At 37.6% G+C, this 8,367-nt stretch overlaps 1 pseudogene; it reads right to left on the reverse strand.

Annotated features, from left to right (window-relative positions):
• Nucleotides 1-324: 324 nt before the first annotated feature.
• On the reverse strand, nt 325-981 carry LOC124982699 (chloride intracellular channel protein 1-like; annotated as a pseudogene).
• Between the last annotated feature and the right edge of the window lie 7,386 nt (nt 982-8,367).

The following is an 8,367-nucleotide window of genomic DNA, read 5'->3' on the forward strand; positions in this document are numbered from 1 at the left end:
AAATCTTGAGAATATCAGATCATTTATTTTCGACCATCAACAGTTTTTTTGCCTTTAATTTTTAAAAAGATTTTTATTTATCATTCCAATTATGTTTAAATAGCAGAAGAATGTAACTTAGTTTTCTTCTTTTCTTAGCTAGTTCACCCATTAGCTTTAAATGTTTTGATTCCCTATATTCTTTTCTCCTGTGAAACAGAGTCAAGTCTCCATAAGAGATGTCATAAACTCAGTTTTGTTTTGTTTGTTTCCAGTTTGTATTTTAGTACTGGAACTCCAACCCATAATAACAACCTAACCCATATCCCTATTGTTCTCCATCACCTATCCCTGCATAGGGCTGCAGGATTTCTGCCCACTGGCCATGTGGAAGAAAAAGGCACAGGGTAAGGGAGTCCCAGAAGGGCTTAACCTCAGGGCCCTGGACACTTGCTTATAGTCCAGTTTGATCTCTTATCATCTGGACAAGTGAAGGCGAATTCTTCTTGAGCATAGCTATTCCTCAAGTATCAGTGCAGTTCTTGAAGTGCCCCGAGATGCCAAACCCCTGTACTTCTTACACACCACCTATACTATGTGGAGTTTTGTCAACAGGGTACACTCAGCCAGGGTTGGCTTGTTGCCATCCAGCAATGTCACCTAGGAGATGCTCTGATCTTCAGAACTGGACTTCTGGAAGGAGGGATGTTAACTAATTGTCTAAAACTTTTCAGAACTTTTAGGAACTCCTTCTCTAGATTATCACTGAGTGCTGGATTTTAATTCCTGATGTAGGAAGGAAACTTAGCAAATACGACCAGCCCAGCTGTGTTACACTCAGGGTTCCAAGCTGCCAGTTTTGGGGTACTTGGAAGGGCACAACACAGCATCCAGAAGTTGCTCGATCTTGTTTGCATCCACGTGCACCCCTGGGCCATAGAGCCAGAATGGGAGGGGCCCTCTTGGGCTCTGTACTGTCTCAGTTGATTGGTGCAAGAGCATTATTGTCTGTGGGAGAAGGAAATCCTGGACCCAGCATTGCCAGTCTCAACAATTCAACATAGTTATTTTTCAGGCGTAGTTGTGTTAGGGACCAAAAATTCACAATTGCTGAAGGAGGTGGGAGGGGCTGTGGTCAGGGCAGGTGGGAATTCTCTCCTCCAACGCTAGGGCTGTCCATTCCCACACCACACCACACAAGCCCAATTAGACCAGCCCCCTGGAGACATGGCCTCTCTGCCTGCCCAGAGCATCCCATTCTCAGCTTCTCCAGCTCTGTCTAAACTCGAACCTTTTCTGGGAACGGAAGTCATATTAGACATTTGTTATCTTTCACATATACATAACACAGTAAAAATTGATATGTGTAGGAAAGTAAATTGTATCATCAATGTATCATACAGGACATTCACAGAAAAAAAGCACTAAACTACTTACACTATTTATTTTTGTGTAATTTTAAAGTAATCCATTATTCAATTTTTTTTTTTTTTTTTTGTGGTGCTGGGGATTTGAACCCAGGGCCTTGTGCTTGCGAGGCAAGCACTCTACCAACTGAGCTATATCCCCAGTCCTCAATTTTTTTTTTTTTAAACCAGTCCATGATTTTATATATCTTCATTCTTCAAAAATTTGTGGCCAAGCATCTTCAGATGTTCCAAGTGGATAGTGACTTTTTGGAATTCTGCATGAACAAGTTCAACTAACAGTTTTAGATAAATTTAGATACTTACACATCCATATCTATGCCAACACATGCATTTAAGAGTACATTTAATGAATGTTCACATTACAAAAATTGATAAATGCTGAATACATGTATTGAAACATCTCACTATATGTAATAAATATGTAGAATTGTGTGTCAAATTTTAAACATTTCAAAAAAGAAAATAAAGGGATAAAATAAAAAAAATACTTTCATTGCTCTCAAAAAACATTGCAAAGGGAAGATAAAAATGAGTCCTCTAGCTGGGATGTAACTCAGTAGTAGAGTGCTTGCCTAGCATGCACAGTCCCTGGGTTTAACACCCAGTGCTATTGGGGGGGTGGGGGATGGCAGAGGGGCTCATGACCTCAAATTCTTTCTTTCTTAAATACAATGCTTATGACTTTTATCCTATTTAGTAAATTGATGTTCTCTTTAATATCGCATATTAAGCCAAAGTCATGATTGTGTTCCGTTTTAATTTCAGACTCAAACATCACTTGATTAAATTTTTTAGAAACACTTTTACTGCCTTGCAGAATAGAACTGGAGTTTCCAAATGAATGTCTCAGGTGTAAATATAAGACCACAGTAAATTAAACAGCCCAAACTTTTTAGCCTACTGCAATGTGGCCATTGTTATATAAACATGACCTTAAGAGTATAGGCCTTGAAGTAATTTGATTTAGTGTTTAGTTTGAGAGCTACCATAATCCTGTCTTTTAGCTCCTTGACATTTAAAATGCTTCTTCACACAAAAAGGAAGGGTCACTCTTCCTGGTTAGCCCATTGCAAATCAGGTAGTATAAACACAGACTTTAAACTTTCTTTTCCCACTATTCCTGTTTTTGTCTCAGTTCCATTTTGCCATTATAACTTCACCATTTTATCCATAAATATGGTCTCCATATCTGGTATTTATGTAATAGATTACTCGCTCAGTCAACCACCTACAGCCATTACTAAAGGTACAAAACAATAAGACCGTTGCCTTTAAGAAGTTATCTTCTCCTTTGAGTAGTGGTTTGGAGTTTGAATCTCTAAGCCCTAATTAAGGTTTTTGAAGGTGACCACCTAGTAGTCAGTTTTGCATGACTATAATGAAATACCTGAGGCAATCTTTTTGTAAAGAAAAGAGTTTTATTCAGTTCATAGTTTTGGAAGCTCAAAGCCATGGCTTTTGTCAGGGCCCTCTTGGTTGTGGCACATCAATCACATCATCAAACAGAAAGCCAGAGGAAAACCAGGGTTTCATAATTCCTTCTGAGGATACTCCCTTGATGACCTCAGTTCTCCCACTTGGCCTCACCTGTTAAAGGATCCATTTCTTCTCCATCCTGTCACCTTGAGGATCAAGTTCCCAACACACGGACCTAGGATGACAAACTACATTCAAACCATAGAAGGGACGACTGTGGTAGATCTCAAACATTCATGCCACCCCAAGTCAGCAGGATAGTGCTGTTCTTTGTTTGAGTCAGTTTGAGATGGGGTTTGTAACTTAGTTCTGACAGTTGAGATGAAAGGGAAAGTCTGCTGGGGAAATCTCTGGTAAAGATATAGGAGATGGACTAGAAGTTAAATATGGCAGATTGGGAAAACCCCCACCATCCAACCAAAATTCCGTTTACATGACAGAAAAAGGAATTTGGTTTTTCTTTTTTCTCTCTTTCTTATTTTAAATTTTTATTTGTTCCTTTTAATTATATATGAAAGTAGAACTATTTTGATGTATTTATACAAACATGGAATATGTCTTATTATAATTAGGATCCCAGTCTTGTGGATGTACATAATGTTGAGTTTCACTGTGGTGTATTTATGTATGTACATAGGAAAGTTATGTCAGATTCATTCCACTGTCTTTCCTATCCCTATCCCTCTCCCTTCCCTTCATTCCCATTTGTCTAATCCTTTAAACTTTCATTCTCCCCCCACCTCCATCCCATTGTGTGTTAGCATCCACATATCAGAGAGAACATTAGACTTTTGGTTTTGGGGGATTGACTTATTTCACTTTGCATCATAGTCTCCAGATCCATTCATTTACTGGTGAATGTCATAAAGTCATTCTTCTTTGCAGCTGAATAATATTCCATGGTGCATATAAACTACATTTTCTTTATCCATTTATCTGTTGATGGACTTGTAGTTTGGTTCCACAACTTAGCTATCATGAATTGTGCTGCTATAAACATTGATGTGGCTGTGTCACTGTTGTGCCTGATTTTAACTCCTTTGAATATATACCAAGGAGTGAGATATTTGGTCAAATGGTATTTCCATTCCTACTTTTTAAGGAATCTTCATATTGCTTTCCAGAGTGGTTGCACCCATCTGCAGTCCCACAAGCAATGTATGAGAGTACCTTTCCCCCCCATCCTTGCCAACATTTATTGTTATTTGTATTCTTGATAATTGCCATTCTGATGGGAGGGAGGTGAAATCTCAGTGCAGTTTTAATTTGCATTTAGGAAAAGGAATTTGAAGCAATAGATGTTCACGAGGGCATAGAAGAAAAGCACACAATTTTGAAAACCAAGAGAGAGAGAGAGAGAGAGAGAGAGAGAGAGAGAGAGAGAGAGAGAGAGGTGATAACTGACTTGACTAACCCCGAAAAATGCTGAAACCTAAGCTGGCAGTCGAGAAAGCCCTGAAAGAAGTCAGTTGACATTGCATAACCCAGAAAGGCTCAGGAATTGAAAGTACTTGAGTATTTATAATCAAAACCCATGTGAGGATAAAAGAAGGAAATTTTCTGAATGTCTGTATAACAACAATCACTAGACCCAGATCTCCTTTCTTCCTCCAAGAAAACTCCAAAAGTTCATTATTCCAAAATATTTAGCCAAACTCTAGTCAACTAAGGATGGAGATAGGAGGAGGAGACCCTTTGAATATAGAGTGGCAATGTAAAACTATTCACATTGAATGGTGAGATACTTCTTCAAGTGATGGTAAAGTGAATGTGTCTTGGGCACCAAATTTAAGAGAGCACTAAAAAGTCCCTCAGTAATCAAGATAAATAATGTTTGTTTTCATCAATCCATGTTTGTCCTTTTTCTTTTTTTTTTTTTTTTAAATATTTTTTTAGTTGTAGATGGACACATTACCTTTATGTTACTTGTTTATTTTTATGTGGTGCTGGGGATCAAACCCAGTGCCTCACGTGTGCTAGGCAAGCGCTCTACCACTGAGCCACAATCCCAACCCTTATGTCCTTTTTCTTTGCACAATATTTCTTCTTTCATCTGTGATCTTCCTTATGTGATCACTATTCTTCTTTCACTTGTAACTTCTTTTTAGAAGTTATAGTGAGGGTCACTTAGTTAACTCTTGGGTTTTGGTTTGTCTTTGTTTAAAATGTCTTTATGTCATTCTGGGTTTTTGTTGTTGTTTTGTTTTTTGGTACTGAGGATTGAATCCAGGGGCACTTAACTACTGAGCTACATCCCCACCCCTTTTAACTTTTACTTTTGAGACAGGGTCTCACTGAGTTGCTTAGGGTCTTACTAACTTGCAGAGGCTGGCTTTGAACTTGTGATCCTCTTGCCTCAGTTCCAAGTCTCTGGGATGACAGGTGTGTACCACAACACCTGCTTCATCCTATTTTTGAAAGGTAGTTTTGCTGGGTTTGCAATTGTAGGTCGACTAGTTTTTACTAAGCACTTTGAAGATGCTATTCTACCATCTTCTGAGACGTCCACTATTGCTATAGATAAGTTTACATTTAGTTTGTCATTTCTTTGTTTGCAATCCACCTTTTCTCCCTGCTTGCTTTTAAAACTTTTTTCTTTAGGGTTCAGCATTTTCACTGTAGTGTGGATTTCTGTTTAATTCCTGAATTTGATACTCTCATAAATTCTAGAAAATTCTAGTTATTGTCTCTTCAAATGTCACACCAACTCTCTTCTTTTTATCCTCTCCTATTCTCCATGACTCAATATTTTTTCTTATTTTCTGTCTGTGCTATATTTTAAATATTTTTCACATTATTTCTTTGCCTAATTCTAATCTAAACTATTCACCAAATTTCTAATTTTGATTTTCATGTTTTCCTTTTTTAGACATTTTGATTCTTTTTCATATCTTTCTGGTCATTTTGGAAATCAGTTGTTCCTTCATTATACTTAACAAAAAATCTTCTTTATTTCTCTATTTAAATATGTGTAATATCTTTCAGAATCGGTATCTGACAACTATCTTAAGAAGTAAAATTTTACAAGTTTTATTTTGTAGTTTATTCTTTTGATTCTTAAGGCTTATTTTCTTATATGTCTGTGATTTTTAAAATAGTTCTTTATATTACTCAGAATTTTGCCTATGGGAATTTCCTAAGGACTAGGGTTCAATGGGGTATACCCAGAAAAGATACAAAGATATGCTTTTGCTTTTTTTAGGTACTGGGAACAGGAGAGGGAGTCTCAACTCTGTGCATGCTGCTCATTTTAAGCTGAATTCTCCCTTTGAAGCTTTTTCTTTTTTTTCTGTGTTACTGACATAGAGTGAATTCCAGCTCCAAACTCAAGTTCTACTTTTACGTGTGTGTGAATGAGTGAGACGTCTGCAAGATTTCTCTCTTATTCCAGGACCAGGATTTACAGACGCCGTAGCTTCATTACCAGCTCACCTAAGGGTATTTGGGGTCTTTACATTTTGTTTCATTTACTGGCTTTTGCTCTTGAGAATTTTTCTCTTTCTTTTTGTTTTCCCTGTCTTCAAATGCTTTCTTAAACTTCCAGTGTGTCATATTGATAGGAAAAAAACCTTGAGATTTTTATTTTATTATTATTTTTTAATCTATGGTCACACATTGAAAAGCAACAGTGTTAATCTCCCGATTAACTTTAATTAAGAAAAATCCTGGGCTGAGGTTGTGGCTTAGTGGTAGAGTACTTCCCTTGCATGTGTGAGGCACTGGGTTTGATTCTCAGCACTGCAAATAAATAAATAAAGGTTCATTGACAACTTGAAAAAAAAAGAGTCTTCTTATCCAAAAGACCTATGGCCTTACTGAAAGTATGCCTCAGTAAGATGGACAGGATTATTTCCATCTTCTAAACTGACTGACTAGAAAGGAAGCTGTGCTCCAGACAGGAGCTCCAATTTGGAGACTGTAGTGCATTGATTTTGTTATGCCCAGGATATAGCTGTGATGTTTGTGGTTGTGAAATTAAGGTGAGTGCTATGCTTTCCATCTGGAATGTTCTTTTAAAGCCCATGAATTAAAGGTTTGGTCCTCAACTTGGTGCTGTTGGAAGGTGGTGGAGTATTTAGAGGTAGAGTCTAGTGGGAAGTATTAGGTTACTCCAAAGAGAATATGGAACATTGGTCTCTTCTGCTTTTTATTTGCTTCCCAGTTGTCCTGAGCTGAGCAACTTGCAACACTGCCACATGCTTACACTATGGTGTACTGCCTTGCCAAAGGCCCAAAACAATGGAGAAAATTGACCATGGACTAATATATGTGGGGGTCCTCCCTGCCACGTCCCACGTGGATGAGAAAAGGGTTAACTGCTGGAGGAGGATGTTGGCTGTATATCACTCAATTACCCAAAAACTTATCTACTCCATAAACACACAAGAACCAGTACTCTTTTTAAATGAGAGGGGGCATGACCCGTCTGGCCATACTAACTTTGGCCTCTAACAACAACAACAACCTGGAGTAGCCCAACTGTCTTTTATTTATAGACACAGGTAAAGGGGGCCAAGACTGGGAGGAGCTTCTTCTGTGATGGACAGGATAGGGTGGAGTTAGAAGAGCCATTCTCTCAGAGAAACTAGACAGGGAACCGCCTGATTCTGCTAGATAAAAATGTCTTTCCACAAATATCTTTAGAGTTTGAGTCAAAATAAACATTTTATCTTTTTTAAGTTTATTATCTCAGGTATTTCATTACAGTAAAAGAAATCTGACTAACACTATGAGATAACACCAAGAAGATGAAGGACAGTAGAAAAAAAAGACAATGTATTAAGTTCTGAATGACCCAGACCTAGTTTTAAGACAAGTCAGTGCTTTCTACAGAAAGTTTTGTACTACAATTAATTGGAAGAAGTTATCTAAACTTTCTACTTAGAAAATAGAAGTTTGGTCATTTGCAATACCCATACCAAGATGAGCCAGTGGGTTAGGCTAAGATCTTGTTTCTGGATCACTTTTGAAAAAAAGAATATTACTAAGTTGGAGGAAAAAAAGAATTTGGCTCGAGTGCAAAGGGAAGTCTTATCAACCCTACAAAGTTGATTCTTTTTTCTACCTAATACTTTCTGCCCCCACCAAAGTTCATTCCCTCCCTGATTGTTTCTGGGAGGACCTGGAGTAGATAAGAGCTTCTATATCCTGGGAATTTCTCAGAGCTTATAGAGAGAAATGACTCTCCTTTGATGTCTACCTATCTTACCTCCCAGACATGTTCATCATTAATGTACTTCTCTGCTTAAAGTTGTGTTTGAGAAAGGGTAGTATGAAAACTCCTGCTTTAGATGTTTGGTAAAACTAGAGTCTCTGATATTGTGGTCTTGGCATTAGGGGAAAAAAAGGAAAAAACAAAACAAAACAAAAAAAACCCTGGATGAATTTTATACTCCTGTGGGCTTTAGAATCTTCTGGATTTTAAAGTGTATAGGTTAAGCATCATCATTTTTTGTCTTAGTAAACTTCTTCTGTTCCAATC

Source organism: Sciurus carolinensis, chromosome 4 (genome assembly GCF_902686445.1).
Source record: "Sciurus carolinensis chromosome 4, mSciCar1.2, whole genome shotgun sequence".
In the NCBI taxonomy this organism is placed as follows: Eukaryota; Metazoa; Chordata; class Mammalia; order Rodentia; family Sciuridae; genus Sciurus; species Sciurus carolinensis.